Here is a 25,571-nt window from a genome sequence, read left to right on the forward strand (position 1 = left end):
TGAAAGGCAAAGTCGACCTCGGCGGAATTTGAACTCAGAACGTAACGGCAGACGAAATACCGTTAAGCATTTCGCCCGGCGTGCTAATGTTTCTGCCACCTCGCCGCCTTTCTCCCTTGCTGTATTGTATGAGTGGTATTGCAGGAAGAATGTGTGTAGAAAACAAATGGTGTCCGCCAAATCAGAAAGATCCGGGTGATTTATGAAATATTTAACTGTTATTTCTAGCAAGTGTAACGCCTGCACGTGTAGCTGACTTTGGTTCATTGTTGTCTCCCTTGCTGTATTGTATGAGTGGTGTTACAGGAAGAATGTATGCTAAACAAAAAATACTAAACACACAGATGGTCATGTGTGATTTATGAAATATTTGGCTGTTATTTCTAGCAAGTGTAACGGCTGCATGTGTGGCCGTGTTCGGTCCGTAGTTGTCTCCCTTGCTGTATTGTACGAGTGGTGTTGCAGTGAGCATGCGCACTGGTGGACTCATTGTCAGCGATGCAAGTTGTGAGGCTTCACCAATAACTGGCGATGGAGACGTAAATAAGCTCAACCTCTTTATCCTCTTTCTACTTCACAAACAGACACTGAGCAAACCTTCCAGCAACTGGTGTTGTCTGTCTACTTGTGTGTATATATATATACATACACAACCATAAATATTGTCGGAGTATTATTCCAGGTTAGTGATTTCATTAAATACACACACACACACACACACACACACACACAACAAACTGTTTGCTTTGATTGGCGGCGGCGCTGAGTGGAGTGTTGTGGCGCATGGCTTTGGTGTTGTTTGTGTGTCAGTTGGCAGTGTAGCCTGAAACACCAACAGATCAAACACAAGATCATCCTAATCGGCGCTTCTATGCAATATTAATAAGCCAATATCTCTCTCTCTCTCTCTCTCTCTCTCTCTCTCTCTATATATATATATATATATATATATATATGTGTGTATGTCTATGTGTGTGTGTGTGTGTGTGTGAGTCCAGTAACAGTCATTCTTGTACTGTGCAGAAAGAAACATTGGTGCTGGCTCATTGCAAAGTCGGCAGTCGCGTCATACTAATCATATTTTTTTGTCAATTATTTTCCTTTTCACTGTTTTATACTTTGAAGACGATAAAATATTCGTTGAAAAAGAAAAAAAATATCAAAGAAAGAAAGAAAGGAGCAAGGAAAAAAGAAAGAGAAACGAGGAAAATTCTTTGTTCGAATTACGTTTAGTTGTGGAATTAATAGTTTGGATTTAAAATCTATCCAGTTTCAGCGCTTGACATTTATTCTAGTCTTTCGTTAATGTAATGAAGCAGTTTTTTTTTTATATACATATATGTGTTTGTGTACACGCACACATACACACACGATGCTGACATCTCTTTAAGAGATATTTATATCCTTGAAATAATTATATATACACACACACACATATATAATGTATGTAGTTATAGTTATGTTTGTTTTTATATGGTTCGTACATACTATATATATATATATATATATATATATATATATATATATATATATATATATATATATATGTATATATATATATATATCATCGGTTTACGTTCGCTTTCCATGCTTGCGTGGGTTGGACGGGTTGCTACAATCAGTCCTGCTTATCTAAACGGATCAGAGGATCGCATTTCACTCGCGCGTTTCATTGTTGGATTGGTTTCTACGACTCGATGCCCTTCCTAACACCAACCATTTTGCAGAATGTCCTTGGGTGCTTATTTTCGTAGCACCAGCCAGAGAGGGGACACATCGGTGACTTTTACAGCGCGAGAGGCATGAATGATTGTGATTTATGATAGACGAGTGATTGAGGTGCTCGACATTCGTGCTACGTATTTATGACCAAAATAAGCTTTGATGTAGATCAGGAAGATTGAGTAATAAGGTTGGTGGTAGGAAGAATGAGAATTAGACGTGCATTGTGTTAGTGAATAGCATACACGAGTGTTGGTTGGAGTTTCAAATAGGTCCAGTGACATATTTTGCTACGTTGGAAGAAATGAATGGCAAACAGAGATCCACTGCTGTCCCTACTAATGAAATTGAGAAGAGGAAGGAGTGATTGAGAGAATGGGGGTATGGATGTGAGAGGCATGAGAGATAAAAGCATTGACGACTATGGTATAAATGATAAAACAGTTATAGTATAAGAAGGATGAAAAGTAGAGATGATAGGGGTGTTATAAATGAGTTGGATGGTTTGACAGGAGTGGCAAGCCAGAGGGTTGCACCAGCTCTAAGTGTTTGCTCTGGCATGGTTTCTATTGCTGGATTCCCTTCCAAATGCCAGCCACTTTACAGAGTATACTGGGTGCATTTCATGCAGCATCGGTTCTTTTGACAAAGTACCAGCACTGGTGCTTTTTATGTGGTACTAGCACTGACAGGGTCACTGAGTAACTTGCAAGACAAAAGCTCCTCTTAAAAACTGGGAGTAGTATTGAGGCATGGGTGGCATTGTGCCAGTTGATGAGAGGTTAAAGGTAGAGAGGGACAGAGGTAGGAGCCCTGTTGTAGAGTAAATGGAACAAAAGCAACTGGCGCTCAGTCGGTTATGACAACGAGTGTTCCTGTTCATCTGCACAGCTTGTTCATGAAATTAATGCGCAAGTGGCTGAGTGCTCCGCAGAAATATATGTAATCTTAATGTAGTTCTTTGGGAGATTCAGTGTGGCTCGGAATGTGACTAGGATGGCCCCTTTGAAATACATTTTTGCCAGCTGAGTGGACTGGAACAACAGGTAACATGAGAACAGGCATAACAGCATTATAACTAAACCCCCTTTATATCCTAAACAATCCAGATCAAGCTTATGAACAAATACTCTGCACGTATCTAACTTCCATAACCACATGGGTTAGATGAGTGCTGATGAAGGGCAACACCCCCCCCCCCCCCTCCTTCTCCCAAAGGGTAATGGCATATGCACTCATTACCCATCTCGATACAAAACGTAGCAAAAATCAATGCTGGCTACAATTTCTGTAGAAATAACCATGACAAAGTAATGTAAAGAGCACTGCTAACACAGTAGAACATGGTGTTGAGTCATAAAAGCCTTTAATATACTTTACAGTATAATATTATGGTTGTAAAACGAAATACCACCATGTGCCTACAAATCATTAGCATGGTAAACTATCCACTAATTAGCCTCCGAGCACCTGCCTATCATTATAACATTAACAAACTTTATAAATGCCAGCAGAACCCCTTCCATTAAGTACAGAATTAAACTCCAATAACACCATCTCTCTCATCAGCATCACTAATTACAACAAACTGCAATAAGTAACTGTCAAAGAATAAACAAGAGACTCTGTGAAGGATCTCTAGCTAGAACTGAACCAGAAGCAGATTAAAACTAAAGTAAAGAAATATCTGTAGCTGTAAAGTAAGAGTGGTGCAGCCATCCAAGGGCAGGAAATGGGTTAGGCTTAAATGTTGACAATAGAGTGAGGTTGTACTGGCATTACACAAAAAAGGGAGACTCTGCATTGTTGCTTGACATGCTAGAATAAGTACCAACACTTCTTTCAAATAGCATCCTACTGTCTTGAAGGAAGGACACATTGGATAATGTAACCCTGCCGGATGGCGGCCTGGTATTTCCCCTTTCAGTGGGCATGTTGGACAGCGGACCAGTATTTCCCATGGTGTACATGGGGGCCATGGAATCTCGAAAAGAAGAGGGAACAAGGCTACTGTGATGCAAATAATCTATTGATCTGCAACACCAACTTCAAGAAGCCAGCCAGCTACCTGATAACCTACCAATCAGGTGGTTATGCAAACCAGATCGGTTACATTCTCACCAGGCAGCGGAATGTATGGTTGCTCTTAAATACAAAGACCCTCCCTGAACATTGTGCCCAGAGTGGGAATTTATCATTTTTGGAAGTTTTCCCCAGATGTTTAAAATGCATATTTTCTGGTTATCTAAACTCAAGAGATTACAAAGCAAAAAACCTGAGTTTAAAATAACGTCTGGTTCAATTTTTCTAGCTCTTTAAAGTCAGCCAATTTAATGAAATTTACGTTTTTTTTTTTTGTTTTTTTTTTTAGTATTGTAAGATCAAACATATTTTCTTTCACAAAAAAGATTTTTAACCTCTGTTCGAACTTATTTAGAAGCATTTTTTTGTCTTTCAGTCAAGCCGCAGCCTAGAGTGCATAGGCCAACATAAATTTGAGAAAATAGGGGATGCATGAAAAATATCCAAATTTTTGGTAAAACCCCCTCAAATTTGATAATTTTTATAAAAAGGACAAATTTTGACATATTAAGGGCTAATATATTTGACATCCTTAACATTTATACGTAAACTATGGAAAAAAATCAGTTCAAAGGAGTTAAGAGGCCATACAGAAAGTATAATTCCAATTTGGGTACCAAACATCAAAACCAACCAAAATTGGGTAAAATTGGTAATTATTGACCCCCAACATGATTAAACAAGTATAAAAACAGGAAACATGAAATGGACTCAAAACCTAATAACTTTCTTGAAATAATTGATCTTAAATGCACTTTTTTTAGTATTTAACCTATTTTATGGGGTCAAAATCTGATTAGGAAGATCAGATTCTAGCTTGGAGGATTTTGCTTTGCTTACACTGAAATTGAAGAAGGGCCAAAACACGAGATAACAAAATGAAAATATTCTCAACAAATCCCTGGATTGAAACTTTACCATAGTCTACCCCCCTATGATTCACAAAGAAAATCAGAATCATCTACACTAAATTGCGAAAACTGATCCCTTATTATTCACCACAAATATTGAAACAACAATGGCAAACCAGTCAGTAATATAGGGATTTGATTCTTGATTGTTCTTTTGTCAAAGCAGACACCTTCTTATGTTTTGAAGAAGAAGCTGTGTGACCAACTTCACCACAAGCAGAAAAACTTGAGCTGGGATGTTTCGAAGCAATTGCTGGATGCAACATCATGGACATTCTTCTGAAGATGTTATGGATGTTATCTTTGATTGAAAGCTGGCGAGATCTTGCAGATAATCATTTTTAATCTTGATACACCAAAAAGGCGATTTTGGTTGATATGCCCTGATTTCGTTATTTGAACCCAAATCCCCATAAACAAAAAAAAAAAAAATCTTGGTTCCAGCTGATAGCCCTTAAAATTGTGGTTTAAACAAGCCCTCAACCACTCTCAAGTGATTATTTTAACCCGAGATATGATTTTTTTCCCCCAAATTAGCCAATCTGGGCACAATGTACCCTCAGCATAGACTAGTTATTAGTGACTTCAGACTCCAAGCCAGAAGGATGCCAAGAAGCAGACCAATCTGGAAAAGAAGGTTTCAGAAACTTAAATACACTTGATATAGTTAGAAATTTGGGGACAGCCTAATTGAGAAATTTGGTGAGAGGAAGGTGGAGTCACAAAATTGTGACATAGAAGGCAACTGAGAATTCCTGCAGGACAGCTTGCTGAGTGCCACAGACCAGATCTGTGGGTGGTGCAAAGTCCCAACCAGAGCTAGGATAATGTGGTGGTGGAACAATACTGTAGACAGGGCTATTAGAGCAAAGAAACAGGCCTGGAAGAGTGGGGGGGGGGTTAGCAGGGAGCTGTATCAGATCGCCAGAAGGGAAGCTAGGAGACAGGTGTATATAGCCAGGGGAGAAGCAGAAAAGAGGAAGTTTGCTTATGTTTAGTGATGCAAGGACCAAAGAACAGTGTGCGAGAGAAAATTGTGATGTGATAGGAGAGAAATATGTTTGTATGGTTGATGGTTCACTTGCATTTAATGATTCTGCAAAGAAAGAGGCTGGGAAATGCCATTATGAAAGGCTGCTGAATGTGGAGAATGAATGGGAGAAAGAGAGTCTGCCAAAGTCAGCCCAATTGAGGGACCAGCTACCTGAATCGGCAGTACCTTGGTAGATAAAGCAATTAAGGATATGAAGACAGAGAAAGCCTCCGGCCCGTCAGGAATCATTGCTGAGATGCTTAGAATATCTAGTAGTGTAGTTTATGGACCAGTCACTCATATTATAAATCAGGTGATTCACAAAGGAGTTGTACCCACTGACTGGTGTAGCAGCACCATAGTCAACTGCTACAAAGGTGAAGGTGATACCTTGGATAAAAATAACTATAGGGGTATCAAATTGTTGGATCAGGTGATGAAAGTTACAGAGAGGGTCATAGCCCAACTAATTAGGGAGAGAGTTAGCCTAGATGAGATGCAGTTCGGTTTTGTGCCAGGAAGAAGCACCACTGATGCTATATTCCTGGTAAAGTAACTGCAGGAGAAATACATAGCCAAAGGTAAACCTCTTTACTTGGCTTTTGTTGATTTGGAGAAAGTCTTTGACAGGGTCCCCTGATCCCTTATCTGATCATCATCATCATCATCGTTTAACATCCGCTTTCCATGCTAGCATGGGTTGGACGATTTGACTGAGGACTGGTGAAACTGGATGGCAACACCAGGCTCCAATCTAATTTGGCAGAGTTTCTACAGCTGGATGCCCTTCCTAACGCCAACCACTCAGAGAGTGTAGTGGGTGCTTTTACGTGTCACCCGCACGAAAACGGCCACGCTCGAAATGGTGTCTTTTATGTGCCACCCGCACAAGAGCCAGTCCAGGGGCACTGGCAATGATCTCGCTCGAAAACCCTACAAGGCCAGTCAGGCGGTACTGGCAACGGTCACGCTCAGGATGGTACATCTTATGTGCCACCCGCACAAGAGCCAGTCCAGGGGCACTGGCAACGATCTCACTTGGCTTGCCGGGTCTTCTCACGCACAGCACATTTCCAAAGGTCTCGGTCAGTAGTCATCGCCTCGGTGAGGCCCAATGTTCGGAGGTCTTGCCTCACCACCTCAGCCCAGGTCTTCCTGGGCCTACCTCTTCCACGGGTTCCCTCAACTGTTAGGGAGTGGCACTTTTTCACGCAGCTATCCTCATTCATTCTCACCACATGTCCAAACCAGCGCAATCGTCTCTCTTGCACACCACTACTGACGCTTCTTATGTTCAGCTTTTCTCTCAAGATACTTACACTCTGACAGGTATGCACATTTACATTACACATCCAGCGGAGGATACTGGCTTCATTCCTTGCGAGCTTACGCATGTCCTCAGCAGTCACAGCCCATGTTTCACTGCCATGTAGCATGGCTGTTCGTACACCTGCGTCATACAGTCTGCCTTTTACTCTGAGTGAGAGTCCCTTTGTCGCCAGCAGAGGTAAGAGCTCTCTAAACTTTGCCCAGGCTATTCTTCTAGCAGTTACACTTTCAGCGCACCCACCCCCACTACTAACTTGGTCACCCAGATAGCGGAAGCTATCAACTACCTCTAGTTTTTCACCCTGGAATGAGATAGAAGTTGTTTCCTGTTTGTTTACAGTGTTTATTGCACCTGAACATCTGCCACATACAAAACTAACTTTGTAGTTAATCTGCCTTTGATATTGCTGCACCTCTTATGTGTCCATAGCTTGCACCGGGTACATCTTATAGAGTTACTACCTACTCCTTTACTGCATACTGAGCAGGGCCATCTACCTGAAGGGGTTTGTGTTTTATCTACCTTCCTACTTATTAGGATTTTGCTAGGTTGACTCTAAGGCCCTTCGATTCTAGTCCTTGCTTCCACACCTTAAACTTCTCCTCTAGTTCTGATAGTGACTGCGCAATTAGTGCAAGGTCATCAGCATAGAGGAGCTCCCAGGGGCAACCTGTCTTGAATTCCTCTGTGATCGCCTGGAGGACTATGATAAATAGGAGGGGGCTGAGGACGGAACCTTGGTGGACCCCTACCTCTACCCGGAATTCATTACTGTACTCATTTCCAACCTTCACGTTACTGACAGCATCTCTGTACATGGCTCGCACAACTCTCACTAACCATTCTTCTATCCCAAGTTTCCTCATTGACCACCAGATAAGGGATCGGGGGACCCTGTCAAAGGCTTTCTGTACCATGTCAACGAAGGCCAGGTACAGAGGTTTATCCTTGGCTAGATATTTCTCCTGCAGCTGTCTCACTAGAAATATGGCATCAGTGGTGCTTTTACCTGGCACAAACCCAAACTGCATCTCATCTAAATTGATTTGCTCCCTAATTAGTTGGGCTATGACCCTCTCCGTAACTTTCATAACCTGATCTAACAGCTTGATGCCTCTGTAATTATTAGTGTCTAAAGCGTCACCTTTACCTTTGTAGGAGTTTACTATGGTGCTGCTACACCAGTCATTGGGTATGACTCCTTCGTGTATCACCTGGTTCGTAATACGGGTGACTAGGTTGTAGCCAACACTGCCAGATATTTTGAGCATCTCTGCAGTGATTCCTGATGGGCCGGGGGCTTTCCCTGTCTTCATACTCTTAATTGCTTTATCTACCCTGGTACTGTCAACTCGGATAGCTGGTCCCTCTGTTGGGTCGACATACGGCAGGCTCTCTTTCTCCCATTCATTCTCTTTATTAAGCAATCTATCGTAGTGGCATCTCCAGACCTCTTTCTTTGCAGCCTCATTTAGTGCAAGCGTACCATCATCCATGCGAACACATTTCTCTCCTACAACATCACTATTCTCTCTCCTACACTGTCTTGCAACACGAAATACCTCGAGTCATTGGTCCTCACGGCACAGAACATTGGCAAATCTTTTCTTATCTGCTTCCCCTCTGGCTAAATAAACCTGTCGCCTAGCTTCCCTTCTGGCAGATTGGTACAATTCCCTGCTACCACCGTTCTTCCAGTCCTTCCAAGCCTGTTTCTTTTGTCTAATAGCCCCTTCTACATCCTTGTTCCACCACTACGTTACTCTGGGTCGAGAGGGGACTTTACACCAGCCACAGATCTGGTCTGTGGCTCTCAACAGGTTGTCCCGCAGAAATCTCCAATTGTCTTCCACGTTGTATGATGCTATATCCCCTTCTATTTCGTCAAATGCTTCATGTAACTTGTCTCTAAATCTCCTTCCATTTGCAGGGTCTTTAAGTTTCCATACCCTTCTCCCCCAGGCCGGTCTACTTCTGGGCACCCATATTGCCTTGATCTCGAAGTCGCTAACTACTAATCTGTGTTGGGGTGTACATTCTTCGCCAGGGAGGGTTTTGGCATTTATAAGCCTCTCTCTTTCTCTAGTTCTGGCGAGGATGTAGTCGATTTGGCTAGAGTGTCTGCCGGATTGGTAGGTGACTAGGTGACAGGCAGGTTTCCTGAAGTTGGTATTGCAAACCATAAGATCGGTTGCATCACAGAACTCCAGCAGTCTGGTTCCCTCCTCGTTGCGGGAACCGAAGCCATAGCCTCCATGTATGCCATGGAAGCCTCCAGCATGACGTCCGACATGACCATTGAAGTCACCAGCCACAAAGAGAAGGTCTCTGTCTCTTGTCGACGAGGTAGTTTGCAAGAGGGTGTCATAGAATTGGTCTTTCAGCCCATCCGGGAGCCCCCGGTTGAGGGGCATAGGCTGAGATGACAGTAGCTAGCCTATGATGAAGCACTAGTCTAATCTTAAGTACTCTGTCACATACTCTAACTACCTCGATTACCTTATAAACCCATTTCTCTGCTAGAAGTATTCCTATGCCCCCGACTCTGTCAGTGTTCCCTGCCCAGAAAAACTTGTACCTGTGTTCTTTGCCTGTGAGGAACCTCGCAGAACCTCCTCTCCATCTTACTTCTTGGATGCAGCACAGATCTACGCGTCGCCGTTCAAGCATCTCAACAATCTCACCAGACCTACCTTTCAGCGTGCCGACGTTGAGAGTGCCAATCCTGACAGTGTGGGAGGAGTGGGCCCGTGTGACCCTGGGATGGGGGTAAGCAGTGTCGTGAACCTGAAAAAAAATCTTGCATTTGGCAGAGTTCATACACAAAAACAATACCTACAACCTTCATATACTACCCAATCTTTATGCGCTATAAGGTCGATAAGAGGGGGGGGGGTATAAGGTCACAGGCAGTGTTCGCGGAAGATGATCTAAAAAGACTTCCGGTACTGGTGGAGGGGGTGGGAGGGTGGGCGTACCGCGGGCTAATGGAGCTTCGTCGTGGGTTCTATTAGCATAGAGATTCCAGTACGAAATGGTGATGTAGTTGGAAAGCGAGCTGGTTATATGTTTGGGATTCGCGCGCGAGTCGAAGAGGGAATGGTGGAAGAAGTGGTGATTCAGAGAGAGAGAGAGATAGAATACAATAGGGAGGGAGAGGGAGAATCGGCAGCAGTACATGATGCTGGTCAATTCGTTAGGTTTTTAGGAAAAAGTTGAAAGAAACACAGCAGTGTTTAAAACGTGAGATTAAATGTTTAGATCGGTAACAGAAATGAGAGTTAAAAATCGTAATTTTTAAGGGGAGTTAGAGACAAATTTCAGTCAGGTTTGGGCTAAGGAGCAAAAACTTCAGCAAGTAGATGCGAAGACAATAGATCTCGTGAGATAGAGAAAAAATACATAAATAATCATGAATTCAAGACATAAATGTATAGTTAGAGAGAACGAAGTGGGGTGGTGGATGGGGAGCGCATCAGAAGGGATAATATATGAAAAATAGGAATGACTTAGCTATTGTTCATGTCTTGGTGAGCTTCGTCGTGGGTTCTGATGGTCAATGCAAAAACTAAGGATAGACAAGTGGCTGGTGAGAACTGTACAAGCCATGTACAGAGATGTTACCAGTAAGGGGAGAACTGGAAATGAGTACAGAGAAGAATTCAGAGTACAAGTAGGGGTTCATCAAGGATTGCTCCTAAGCCCCTCTTTGTGCATCATAGTCCCCCCAGACAATAACAGAGGAATTTAAGACAGGCTGCTTTTGGGAGCTCCTCTATACTGATGATCTTGCTCTTATAGCTAGAGAAGAAGTTCCATGTATGGAAACAAGGTCTAGAATCAAAGGACCTTAGAGTTAACCAAGCAAAAACCAAAGTCTTAGTAAGTAGGAAGGCAGACACATCACAAATCTCTTCAGGTAGATGGCCCTACTCAATCTGTAGAAAAGGTGTAGGTAGTAATTCTGTAAAATGCACTTGGTGTAAGCTTTGGAAACATAAAAGGTGCAGCAATATCAGAGGAAGTTAACTGGGAAGATAGGTTTTGTGTGTGGAATGTGCACAAGTACAATAAGCAGTGAAAATGAACAGAAAATAGATTTCATCACATGCCAGTGGGGAAAACTAGAAGTAGTCAATAGCTTCCGTTACCTAGATGATCAAGTTAGTAGCCGAGGTGGATGCTCCGAGAGCATAGCTATCAGAATAAGATTAGGCTGGGAAAAGTTTTGAGAGCTCCTACCTCTGCTGGCAACAAAGGGCCTCTCAGAGTGAAAGGCAGATTGTATGAAGCCTGTGTGTGAACTGCTATGCTGCATAAAAATGAAACATGGGCTGTGACATCTGAGGACATGCGTAGGATTGAAAGAAATGAAGTCAGTCTGCTTCGCTGGACGTGCAATGTCAGTGTGCATGTATGACAGAGTGAGAGTATCTCGAGAGAAACGTTAGGCACAAGAGACATCAGATGTGGTGTACAAGACAGACGAATATGCTGGTATGGCCATGTGATGCATATGAACAGGGACAGCTGTGTAAAGAAGTGCCGATGTCTAACTGTGGAGGGAACCTGTGATAAAGGTAGACCCAGGAAGATGTGGGATGAGATGGTGAAGCATGACTTGTAACTGAGGCATTTGGTAATATGCAGGTATTGAGAAAACCCATCAAGCCAAGTGAAATCGCAGTCATGGCTGATGCTGGTGTCAGGTAACTGGCACCTGTGCATGTGGTACGTAAAAAGCACCTTTCAAACGTTGATCCTCATGGGGACAAAGTGTCTGAGCCCCTTCTGAATGTTGGGCCTCACAGAGGCAATGACTGACACCTATGGCATTACGTTGTGCTTGAGAAGAAGACCCATCAAGCCAGGTAAAACCACTGTTGTGGCAGATACTGGTGTCATGTAAATGGCACCTGTGTTGATGGCTTGTAAAAGCATCCATTACACTTTGGGAGTAAGTGTTAGGAAGGGCATCCAGCCATAGAAACCCTGCCGAAACAGACTGGAGCCTTATGCAGCATGCCAGCCCAGGTCATACTGTCCAACCCATGCCAGCATGGACAACGGACACTAAATGATGATGACTGCTTTCCTCATACGTCAATGAAGGCTGTTCTAGAATCAAAGAGTAACACATTGGCTGAACTGATAAGATACAAGATAAGAGGCTGATGGGTCAGCAGCTGGTATTGTTGCCAGCATTGCATTGTATTCATAACCAAGGCAATTCACAAAGACCAACATATGTGTAGGAAGGAGATGCATTAGTAAATATCAGGTCATCCCATAAGTTCCGTCCGAATTTTGAATAAAAGAAAACAAGTGATCAACTGTTATATTTAATTGAAATTTAATCATCAATGTACTTTCCCTGATTATCTATGACTTCTTTCCATCTATTTACAAGCTTTTTAATCCCATCAATGCAAAACTCTTTTGGTTTCAAAGCAAAGAACTCTGAAATGTCAGTTTTGACCTCCTGGCTTACGAAAGTTACGTCCCCCAAATGATTCTGTAAACTACGAAACAAATGGTAGTCTGAAGAAGCAAGGCCGGGAGAATAGGGTGGATGAGGAATTTTTTCCCAACCAAGTTCTTCGATCATCTGTGATGTGATCTTTGCAGTGTGGGGTCGCGCATTGTCCTGATGAAACATCACTCCTTTTCGATTCATAATGGCATAGATTTTATTGCTTTACTTGTTTCTGTCATGTGACTATGGCCATGGTGGAGCACCGTTGTTGGTGGAAGAAATCAACCACAGGATTTATTCTTTGTAAGTCTAGTAGTCATTGTGTCAGTGTCTTTTACCAAACCGCTAAGTTACAGGAATGTAAACACAGCAACATCAGTTGTCAAGCAATGGTGGGGGTACAAACACAAGATACAGGCACACACATACACAAATATACACATATATACGACGGCCTTCTTTCAGTTCCCGAGTAAGAAATCCACTCAAAACTTTGTTCAGCCTGAGGCTATAGTAAGCACATATATATATATATATATATATATATATATATATATATATATATATACTAGCAGTTAAGCCCGGTTTCACCCGGTCAGAGAACGACACGAAGAGAGAAATGAAGACATAAAAAAGAGGAAGAAGTGGATACGAAGTGGTGTTTGGGCGACGGATCTTGGTAGAAAAAAAAGAATGTCATGGTGAATTAGTAAGGAGAGCAAAGCAAGATTGGACTTATGTGGGCTGGCAGGACGATGAAAAAATTGCAGAGTTGAAATTGGAGCAGTTGAAGTTGCCATTGTTATCATTGGAGTGCCTCTTGGTAGACAACATTCTTCGTCCTTCCCTCGGGTGCACAAATAGAAAGACCATGGGGACAGCCAACGTACAGTTGTGCGTGTGAGAATACTTGCTCTGTCAGATTCAAACCAACCGCTTGCACTGATTGTCCCTGCGCCTTGTTGATTGTCATGGGAAAGCAGAGTTTGATGGGAAACTGCATCTGTTTAAACTTGTAGGTCGTATCGGAGTGGGTAAGGGACATGGGAGTTATAAGTATGTCTTAACACGCGGCCGGTTCATTCAAGATTGTTGCCTACAGAATTCGGAAGCACAATTTTTTGATAATCATTCACGTATATTGCACATTATTGGAGCATCTAAATTCCTTAGCAGCATAATTGGCGTGCCAACTTTCAGATGCAGTTCGTGAGCTGGTAGTTCTGCGTGTCCCCCCTTTTGTCAGATTTGTCATGGGCTGGCCGGTCTATCTCAGATACATGGGAAGCTGGATTAAATTTTTCATCAACACAGGGGAGCCGAAATAAATTTTTTCAATGTCCAAGGGAAGCCAAATCGCGAAAAAGGTTGAGAAATGCTGATCTATAACGATGGTTTTATTTAGGCACATCGTAAAAGTAATTATAATGAATTGCTTAATATAAAGAAAAGTATGTTTTTCCAAGCAAATACAGTTAGAAAAAATATTTACCATTTCAAGTCATCACTAAAAGCAAAGCTCATCAATTTTTGAATGAAATAATAATTTTATTCTTTTATTCTAAGTTGTAAATTTTACCCGAGAAATAAAGCAAATAATCACCAAATGCATTGTTAAAAATCTGCAACTCGATAGCAAATATCTCCAAATTGATTAGAAATGCATAAATTTAATAATAACAATGTTTTTGAGATTCCGGTTCGAATGACATAAGTGTTTTTGTTTCATTTTTGACACGTAATAATTAAATAGTGGAAGAGATATGATGTTGCTGTGGGCTGGAAGTATGGAAGAAGTTAAAATTTTTTTTGACTAAAACACAACCGGAACCCTAAGTAAGGCATGTGTAAAATTTGAATGAAATTGGTTGTGTAGTTCTGGAGTTTTAGGGATTCACGCAGACATACATTCTCAATTTTATATATATATAGACATATGCTTTTGGTGTGAATGGCTTTATTATACAGTGCCGTATTTTATAATACTGTAAATAATAATAATGGTATTTTTATATAAGCTTAAAGCTTATGCCATTCACCGTACAACGAGTAAGGAAAATAGTCTAATAACGGAGCATATAAACTCTCGAAAGAAAAAAAGAAGGCTTTCCCATCTGCGTGGGACGCGAATCCACATCCCTTTGTTAACATGACTGTGTGTGTTACCTTTACACACGGATAGGAAAGCCTTTTTTCTGTCGAGGGCTTCTATGCCCCTTTATTAGACTATTTTCCTTAGTCATTGCACGGTGAACGCCATAAACTTTAATGCTATATAAAAATACCATTATTATTATATTTACAGGATTGTAAGATACGGCGTCGTATAATAAACCATTTGCACCGAAAGCATATATATATATACATATATATCTACATCTATAATCTATCTATAACTATAGTATAGCTCGTTTTGTGAGTGTGTGTGTGTGTTGCATCTATAGAAATCCACACCTTACAATATAACAACCTGGGAGTCGCACCAAGGAATTCCTCATGGTCGAAAATGCCCGGAATCGGCCATTTGTTTTTTTTTTTTGGTTGCTTCCTAACACGTGAATTTCTGCATTAAAAATAATTTTAAACCATAAATTCTAACAAATCGCCATTATTTGCAAACATGAGTTCAGTCCCCTTCTACCTACGCTGTAAACAGATAGAGAGAGAGAAACATAGCAGATTTTTTCAATATCGTCTTTTTACTGGATTATTTTGTAAACAATGTTACGAAACTTCATGTTTTCCAATTATATATGTATATATATATATATATATATATATATATATATATATATGTATATATATTATATGCTCCGTTATTAGACTATTTTCATTACTCATTGCACGGTGAACGGCGTAAGCAGCTTATGTAAAAATACCATTATTATTATTATTTACAGGATTGTAAAATACAGCACCGTATAATAAAGCCATTCACACCGAAAGTATATATATATATATATATATATATATATATGCTTACTTTAGCCTCAGGCTGACCAAAATCATGTGAGTGGATTTCGTACTCGGAAACTGAAAGAACACTGTCGTATATATGTGTATATTTGTGTATGTGTGTGCCTGTGTCTTGTGTTTGTACCTTCACCATTCCTTGACAACTGATGTTGCTGTGTTTACATTCCTGTAACTTAGCGGTTTCGTAAAAGACACTGACAGAATGAGTACTAGGCTTATAAAGAATAAATCCTGTGGTTGATTTCTTCGACCAACGATGGTGTTCCACCATGGCCGCAGTCACATGACTGAAACACGTAAAGCAATAAAATCTATGCCATTTTAATCTCGAGCAAGGCCGGGTATCTCTGCTAGTATATATATAATTATTTGTGGATAAAGGGAGCAGTAAAAAGAGGAAATTGAAAAAATCTGTTATCTCTGTTGCTCTCTCTCTTTGCACCGTCGCTAGAAGGGGACTGAACTCATGTTTGCAAATAATGGCGACTTGAAAATTGTTAGAATTTATGGTTTAAAATTATTTTTAATGCAAAATTCACGTGTTAGGAAGCAACCAAAAAAAAAACAAAACAAGTGGCCGATTCCAGGCATTTTCGACCATGAGGAATCCATTGGTGCGACTCCCAGATTGCTATCTTGTAAGGTGTGGATTTCTATAGATGCAACACACACACACACACACACACACTCACAAACTGAGCTCTACTATAGGTATGGATGGTGGTTCTCTACTCCTTATGCAGAGCCTGACCACCTCTTGTACTTCCACCTTAGATCCTGATCCGTGGTGTCTGATGTAGCTTTTTAAACCAGACAATGGATTCAAAAGACACCCACATCGGTTGTGTATCTGATGTGGACGAATACGGGTTGCAGTTGGGTTCTGATCTTTGTGGATCTTGAAATGTCTTTTGAGGTCTCTGTTAGATTTGCAGATGTTATGGCATGCACAGCACTGAAAGGTGTGCACAAATATCCAGGCACAGTAGTTAGTGGAGGTTTGTTTTTCATGGGTCCTCAAATGAGATTTGAGTCCAGCGAAAGAAAGGTGTGGTCTGTCACAAACTGTGCACACATCATCATCACTGTTTAATGTCTATTTCCATGCTGGCATGGGTTGGACTGTTTGACAGGATCTGGCAAACCAGACGACTTCACCAAGCTCTGTTGTCTGCTTTGGCATGGTTTCTATAGCTGGATGATCTTCCTAGCACCAACCATTTTACAGAGTGTATGGAATGCTTTTTATGTGACACCAGCACTGACAGGGTAACTAAAGTAACTGGGAGTGGGGGTGGCTTTGTGCCAGTTGATGAGGTGCATGTTTATGTGCTCATATGTCCATATGTGTACTATAAGGCTGTTGTAAAGTACATTTCTCCCACTGGTGTGATGTGTGACTGCCATTGTACTGTAGTTGCTGTTTTACTCTAGTAGCCACAATACTTACTAGTCATCGGATACCGTTGTATCTCTTTGTACTGGAATAGTAATGCACTAACTTCTTCTGTCTTGCTATTGCTGAAAGCTCCACAAGACACCGACTAGAACTGTCGACTCCCAATTCTCAACCCTCTCTTGACAACCGGCTACTGGTCTATTTACCAGGAGAGATATACAGTTTCACTATACAATAATGGTGCATACATGTATGTATACATATGGTGGACTGATGAAGATTCAGCAACTTCTTACTGAACATGTTGCACAGGTGATATGTTTATAGTGATCTAATGTTTGTGCTGTATCTGTACATCACCTGTACAGGTGCATCTGGGTGCCACATATCAGATGTCAAAGTGATTGCAGAGCAACATGAAATGAAGAGTTTTGCTCAGGAATACAGTATACCATCCAGCCTGGGATTTGAAACCATGATCTTTTGATTGTGAGTGCAATATGCCAGCCACTCAGTTGTGTGCTTTGAGACACACAATTTTAACTTGTGTTTTGCCAAAGCTGGACATGCAGGCAGGTTCCCTCCTGCATAGTGTGACACCATTCTGTATGATCAGTGTGTCACCAATCTCTACGATCCTTTGTCATCTTTTTCACAAGTTGCAACAACTTGAGAGATCTTCTTCACCAATTTGTCCCAAGAGTTCTTTCGTTTGCCTTTTCCAAATGTTCCATTCACTGAAAGTGCACACTCACCTTCTTTATACTGCTGTCCCCCCCCCCTTCATATGCTTCACTTGTCCATACCAAGTGATTGTGGAATTTCATGGATGAATTAAATAATTGTGGGTTTTTTTCTCTAAATTATATATTTATATATTATATATTGAAATTTAATTTAATTTTGATAAATTAAATTGAATTTTTCCCTGTAAATTTGGGATTTTTTCCCCTAATATTATTATAGTATATATGTATGTATGTATGTATGTATGTATATATATATATATATATATATATATATATATATATATATATATATAGGATAAAATCTTTATAAGAAGTTATCAAGTAGTTAGCGTGGAAAAAACCTCATAAGGGAAAAATCCAATATTTATTCCCTATAAATATATTTATTTATATAAGAGTATTACTATACATAAATGCCCTTATCTAAATAAATATATACATGTATCATCATCATCATCGTTTAACGTCCGCTTTCCATGCTAGCATCGGTTGGACGATTAGCATGGAAAGCCGACGTTAAACGATGATGATGATACATGTATATATTTATTTAGATAAGGGCATTTATGTATAGTAATACCCTTATATAAATAAATATATTTATAGGGAATAAATGTTGGATTTTTCCCTTATGAGGTTTTTTCCACGCTAACTACTTGATAAATTATTATAAAGATTTAATCTTATACTTGAATTATATATATATATATATATATATATATATATATATATATATATATATAATGACTAGTAGATCAGACATGAGTTGCGCCTGTCTAGTGTTCTTTTAGTTCAAATACTACCATTGCATTTCGTTCCTGTTTGTTTAACTACAGAAAGACTTCATTGCAATTCCGGAGACACATTTGTTTTCACCATTTATTGTATCTTCACACACACACACATAGTCGTAGCCCGGCTGATATCCCTATTTATGCCCAAGTCGTTTCTATTTTGGTCGTCTTCCATGCACGCAAACACACACACGCACGCAATATTGATACGGAATAGAGAACCAAAGTGTAACTATATACATATACATAGGATATTTATCCTTACAGACATGAAACAAAGTGTATGCAACTATATAAACACAGAAAGAAAATGCGAGAGGGACAAGTTTTATTGCTGGAACGAAAGTGTATGTAACAGTGTGTGTGTGTGTGTGTTAGAACAGCGTAATATAAACACACACACACACACAATAGTTCTGATTGCAGATTGACATCCAAATGTATGTAGCTGTGTATTTTAATTTTCTTGTAGTATTTTCCATTTCTCACCAATCTTCGCCGTAGATCATTTCGCTTTACCAAACCGGTCCAAACATCCGACACACACACACACACACGATATTCGTCTTTTTATATCATCTCGGCTCGAGAACCTTCCCAGCCTACACATACACACAAATACATATTTATATAAAGCTCCACGTACTCGTTTTTTTCTTCTTTTTGTCACACACGTTCAAATACTGCTCTCTCCCCACTCTCTCTGTATGTGTATGTGTGCGTGCGTGTGTGTGTGTATATATATGTAGAGAGAGAGAGAGAGATACCGATAATTGTTGGTAATTTCTCCTTCCCCACCACCTCGACTCCTTCGGTGCGCACTGATGTCTTCTAATTAATATATTCCTTCTATCTTAAAATATTTCCCATGTAATGCTTTACTTCATTATATTTACTCAATCTTTTCCACCTGTATTTACGTAATTGATTCCCGTCTCATCTACCTGCCAATAGTTGGTGTTTTATTTTAAATCTTCTCATCTAAGTTACATAATAATGCGTCTTATGCACGAAACGTTCTTGACATTATTATTGTCTGACAATCACTAATGCTGTTGTTTAATTGCTTTCGTTAATAACAATGATCCATACCGGAATGATTATGGAATTAAGTGATCGTTAATCTTATTTCCGTGTTTACTTACTCGTATCAGTTGTTGTTTGATTAAACTGTTTCTAGCCTCGAGTCAGTGTTTTCCTAAATAGAAACTGATGTAATTCGACCGCAAGCATCAAAATAAATGTTTTATCAGCTGTGTTTTCATTTAGTTCCAACTGATAACAACAAAAACAACAACAACAACAATAATAATAATAATAATAATAATAATAATAATAGAAGGTATTCAACCCATTCTAAAATGATATTTTCCATTGTAAAGGTTAGAACTAATTTCGTTATAAATGATTATCTTTTGATTGTTTTTCCGATTATATATACACACATATACACATGCATGCATATGTATGTATTGCACTGCTGTACTCAAGAAGACCTGTGCCCCCCAGCAGAATTGATAACGCTGCTGGTGTCACGTGCAGAGACAATGGAGGCAGGTGAGAGCCCCTGGCCTTACCAGCTCGGGTTAAACTATCCAAAGCATGTGGGCATTCAGTGATGCTGAGGATCATCATCATCGTCGTTTAACGTCCGCTTTCCATGCTAGCATGGGTTGGACGATTTGACTGAGGACTGGTGAAACCAGATGGCTACACCAGGCTCCAATCTAATTTGGCAGTCTTTCTACAGCTGGATTAGCTGGATGCCCTTCCTAACGCCAACCACTCAGAGAGTGTAGTGGGTGCTTTTATGTGTCACCCACACAAGAGCCAGCCCAGGGGCACTGGCAATGATCCCGCCCGAAAGATTCAATGTGTCGCCCACACAAGAGCCAGCCCAGGGGCACTGGCAATGATCCCGCCCGAAAGATTCCATGTGTCACCCGCACAAGAGCCGGCCCAGGGGCAACGGCAACGATCTCGCTTGAAAGATTTCATGTGTCGCCCGCACATGAGCCAGTCCAGGGGCACCGGCAACGATCCCGCTCAAAACATTTCATGTGTCACCCGCACAAGAGTCAGTCCAGGGGCACTGGCAACGATCTCGCTCGATAAACCTCATGTGTCACCCGCACAAGAGCCGGCCCAGGGGCGTCACCCGCACATGAGCCAGTCCAGGGGCACTGGCAACGAACCCGCTCAAAACATTTCATGTGTCACCCGCACAAGAGCCAGTCCAGAGTCACTGGCAACGATCTCACTCGAAAGATTTCATGTGTCGCCCGCACATGAGCCAGTCCATGGGCACCGGCAACGATCTCGCTCGATAAACCTCATGTGTCACCCGCACAAGAGCCGGCCCAGGGGCGTCACCCGCACATGAGCCAGTCCAGGGGCACTGGCAACGAACCCGCTCAAAACATTTCATGTGTCACCCGCACAAGAGTCAGTCCAGGGGCACTGGCAACGACCTCGCTCGAAAGATATCATGTGCCGCCCGCACATGAGCCAGCCCAGGGGCACCAGCAACGATCCCGCGTGTATGTATATGTATACAGGTGCCTACATGCATATACTTACGTGTGTTTTGTTTTGAATATGTTTTCTATCAGCAACAAAAGCTCCCTTTCTCAGTGCAAGGCTGGTATCCTGGATTGGAATAATCTAGTGACCTGGGCCAGTGCTGCTCAAACTATCTGATGTGCCATACCAGCAGTTTTTTTTCTTTTCTTTTCTTTTTTTTTTTTTGCCAAAAGCTTGTCATATATATATATTTTATGTGTATCTGTGCTTGTCTCCCTCACCATTGCTTGACAACCAATGTTGATCTGTTTGCATCCCTGTAACTTAGCGGTTCAGCAAAAGAGACCGATAGAATAAGTACTAGGCTTACAAAGAATAAGTCCTGGGGTCAATTTGTTTGACTAAAGGCAGTGCTCCAGCATGGCCGCAGGCAAATGACTGAAACAAGTAAAAGAATAAATGAATAAAAGAAAAACATTTGGTGCATTGAAGAAGATAATTTTACCCAGAAAATCTTTTGTGGACCATTGAAGGGTCCCATGGACCCCAGTTGAGAACTAAACAAGTCAGCCACCAGGAGGACTTGTGGCTGTTTGCTCTCTTTTTTAGTGAGACAACTGCAGAAGAGCTGGCCATTAATATGCAGCATGATGTGGAGAAGGCTTTTCATGAAGTCCCGCAACGTATCACATGTGAAAGGTCTTCTCCAGACCTGCTAGTCACTATGGAAACTTGATCGAGATCAGGAGACCCTTCCACTTCACAGAAGCATTGATAATTTATCCCCCACACACTCTCCTCATGTAAAATTTTTAAATGAAATTAAAAACTATACTCTTTTACTTGTTTCAGTCATTTGACTGTGGCCATGCTGGAGCACTGCATTTAGTGGAGCAAATCGACCCCAGGACTTATTCTTTGTGAGCCTAGTACTTATTCTATCAGTTCTCAAGCGATGTCTGGGGGGGGGGGACAAACACAGACACACAAACATATACACACACATACCTATATATATATATATATATATATATATACACGCATACAACAGGCTTCTTTCAGTTTCCGTCTACCAAATCCACCCACAAGGCTTTGGTCAGCCTGAGGCTATAGTAGAAGACACTTGCCCAAGGTGCCACGCAGTGGTTGGTAAGCAAGCTACTTACCACACAACCACTCCTGCGCCTGTAGTGAATAAAAATTTCCTTGATTTAAAAATGATTCTTCCAGCATACTTTTTTATGCTGTTATTATTTTTCAAAAAGAAATGTTAGAAGAAACTTAATGAAAATACTTAATGAAATTGATACCAATAAATATTCAGTCAATTATATTGATATAATTGGAATGTTTTATATAAAATATGTTTGGTGAATACTAGTTACCATTGCATTGGTGTCTGGCTGGGAATTCACGAGTTTTAGCCAAACTCTTTAGTATTCATATTACTCTGTCAAATGTAATGCTTGTTTGTTTGCTTTGTCTTGTAGCTTTGAGATTGTTTCATTTTGGAATGACATTGTAGGGTAGGTGTGTGAGACCAGATCTGGCCCATTTGAACACAAGACAGGTTGACTATTTCAGTCAAATTTGGCTGATTTAAAGGCTAAATAAACTCCTTCAGAGTTAGTTCACTAATAAGTCAGCACCGTCAATGCTCAAAATTGTTTTAAATGTATATATATATATATATATGTGTGTGTATTCCTTATGTTTGACGGATTATGTTGTATATCTTGTTTATGTTCATTGAGGGGGGGGGGGGGTGATATGTTGAGTCGTTAACCCTGTGTTTTTATTCTATAACTAATATTTTTACTCTTGTATCAATTATTCTGAGCACTTCTTGCAGCCCTGTATAAAATCTATTGGTTTCCTAATAAGAAACCATTAATATTATATATATACCTATATATATATATATATATATATATATATATATATATATATATATATACCATATTTATATATATATTTATTTATATATATATTTGTAACATGTTAGAAACAGGGCAAATTTTTAGCCATTTCTCTGCAGTCTAAAAAAAATGATGAACAACCTTAATTGGTTTTCGAACCTTATTGGGTTCTCGTCAGAGGCGTCTACATCATTCTGACAGTCTCCAGAGAAACAAGTAGCCACACTGTTTATATACTCAACAAATGCAGCAGTTATATATACACACACACTTTACCATGTGATATTGCACCATGCAATCAGCCCTTCAATGGAAGTTAGAATCCCTTTGTTGCCAATTTCTTTCAACTATTTCTTATTGTAACTACCACACTTTCAGAGTCGCCTACTCCACCAGTAGATAGCCACCCCACTCACCCTGGTCAGTATGTGGTAACAGTATTTAACATGATTTGTTAATATTTAGTAGCATATCCTCTGATCTGCCTTACAGCCTCTAGTTGTTTTTTGTAGTTTTCAACGAGCTTCTTGCATGAAGATTTTGGCAATTTCACCCATTCTTTTTCACAGACTTTCTTCAGTTCCTTGATAATTTTTCGATCTCTTGTGTGTACTCTCAACTTTTTCCATAAATTTTCTATTGCATTGAGATCCAGTGACTGGCTAGGCCATTCCAGAACATCAGTTCCATTTTCACTGAACCAATGTTGTTTTAGCCCTGTGCTTTGCATCGTTGACCTGCTGGAATACAAAATCTCGGTCAAGCCCCAAAGCTGTTGCACTTTTTAATAGATGGGTTGATAAGATTTGCTTGTATTTTGCTGCATTCATTCTTCCTTCGATGACTTCCATTTCTCCAACTCCATTATAAGAAAAACAACCCCAAATCATTACACTTCCACCCCCACCATATTTGACATTGTTGGGATGGTGTTTACTGGGATGTATTCAGTTCCTTTTCCCCTCCATACTCGGATGCACATGTTTCTCCTGAAAAGCTCAATTTTTGTTTCATCTGACCAAATAACTTTTTTTCCAGAATTCATCTGATTCATGTTCATACTTTTTTAACTAATTTCAAATGGTCTTGCACATGTTTATGGTTTTACTAGTGGAGTCTTTCTTGGTTATCTAGAATACAGCTCTCTACGATTCAGTGATCTCTTAATTGTATCTTTACTTACTTCAATTCTGGCATTTTTCTGATCGTTCTGAATTTCTCTTTGAGTCAAAAATGGTTGTTTCTTCACATTCCTGGCTATACATTGTTCAGTAGCCTCATTTAATTTACGCAGATGACCACTCCTTTGAATATTTTCAGTACTATCATATTTTTTCCTCTTTCTAACAACAGCACCAACTGTACACACAAGCAAATTTAAATCTTGAGCAATTTTTTGAGACCCCTTACCATCTTAGTGCAGCTTTATGATCTTCTGTCGCATATCATTTGACAATTCTTTTGTTTTAACCATTTTTATAAGTTTAGATCGTGGGACATTCTGTAGTGTATCAGACCTGTTATCACTATGTGTCGATTAAGCAACGTGCTTGGTTAATACATATATTGAAGACAACCTGGGATTGGTTGAAGTACAAACCATATCAAAATAACTGAAAATAGTTTTAAAATACCCTTTTTTACCGTATTATTTGTATAGGTGTTAAATACTTTTGCACACATTGGAAATAAAAGTACATAAAAACAATGTTTCTCAATTTTCCCCTATGTTTAGTTAGACAATATTCATTAAAATATTTGAAGTAAATATCATTTAAATTTTCATCACTAGAGAAGATTGGAAGGGGTCCTTTCTGCAACATAGACACATATTTATCTGAGTTTATGTTTCCCTCACACTCCACCAGCTCTGATCAACAATTGCTCCAAATTGCTCCCCAGACCATCACAGTATAGCTGCCGTGTTTCATTGTTGGCTGCAATCTTTTCACATCAAATTCTTGATCACAGAGTCTCCAGACCCACACCCGGTCACTGTCAGGAAATACAGCAAATCTGGACTCATCAGAGAATGACAGTGTCCCAAAATGCTAGTGACCTCTCCACCATCTCAATGGCTCAATCTTTCCTCCGCTTCATATTGGTTGGTCAAAGAAGTGACTTCCTTCTTGTTGCTCTGCCATAGTAACCAAGTTAGTGGAGATACCTAACAGCTGTTCTGGGACTAACATCAATTTGTTCTGCTATGTCAGAGGCCTTGCAACAAGGATTATCCTCCACACTTCTCTTGGCAAAGAGAAGGGTCCTGTCAGAAGGCCCAGGTTGAGATGATGTGGACTTCTTTTCCTCTCTGATGAATTGCACAATCACTCTATTAGCTATAGACAGTGGGATCCCAAGGTTTCTGCAATTTTATGCTAAGTCCACCTTCAGAATGACTCACAATATGGCCTCTTTGAAATTCAGACAGTTCCAAGGCTTCTTTTGTACTTGGCATGATTAAGCAGTCATATATAGAACCTGAAACATAAAATGTTAGTTAATAATAAAAGATATAAACCTTTACAAGTTAGAATAAACATAAAATGATGTTTTATGGGGTGTCTGCTTACTTCTGTTATGTTTGTGTATACACACAGACATACATACATATGTATGTACGATCGAGGTGTAGGAAGAAAGTCAGCTTCAAGCAA

At 40.3% G+C, this 25,571-nt stretch overlaps 1 protein-coding gene across 2 annotated transcripts in view; it reads left to right on the forward strand.

Moving 5' to 3' along the window:
• Positions 1-474: 474 nt before the first annotated feature.
• Positions 475-25,571, forward strand: part of LOC106882412 (protein zer-1 homolog) — a 106,116-nt gene continuing 81,019 nt past the window's right edge. Inside the window, exon 1 of one of the 2 annotated variants that reach the window (XM_089339112.1) lies at positions 475-682. The gene's annotated coding sequence lies outside the window, so the exon portion shown is untranslated. Of the gene's footprint in view, positions 683-18,408; positions 18,913-25,571 lie in introns of those variants that run through there. The other variant, XM_089339160.1, reaches the window with a different exon arrangement.

The sequence above is a fragment of the Octopus bimaculoides genome, chromosome 1 (assembly GCF_046866305.1).
Source record: "Octopus bimaculoides isolate indiv1 chromosome 1, ASM4686630v1, whole genome shotgun sequence".
Taxonomy (NCBI): domain Eukaryota; kingdom Metazoa; phylum Mollusca; class Cephalopoda; order Octopoda; family Octopodidae; genus Octopus; species Octopus bimaculoides.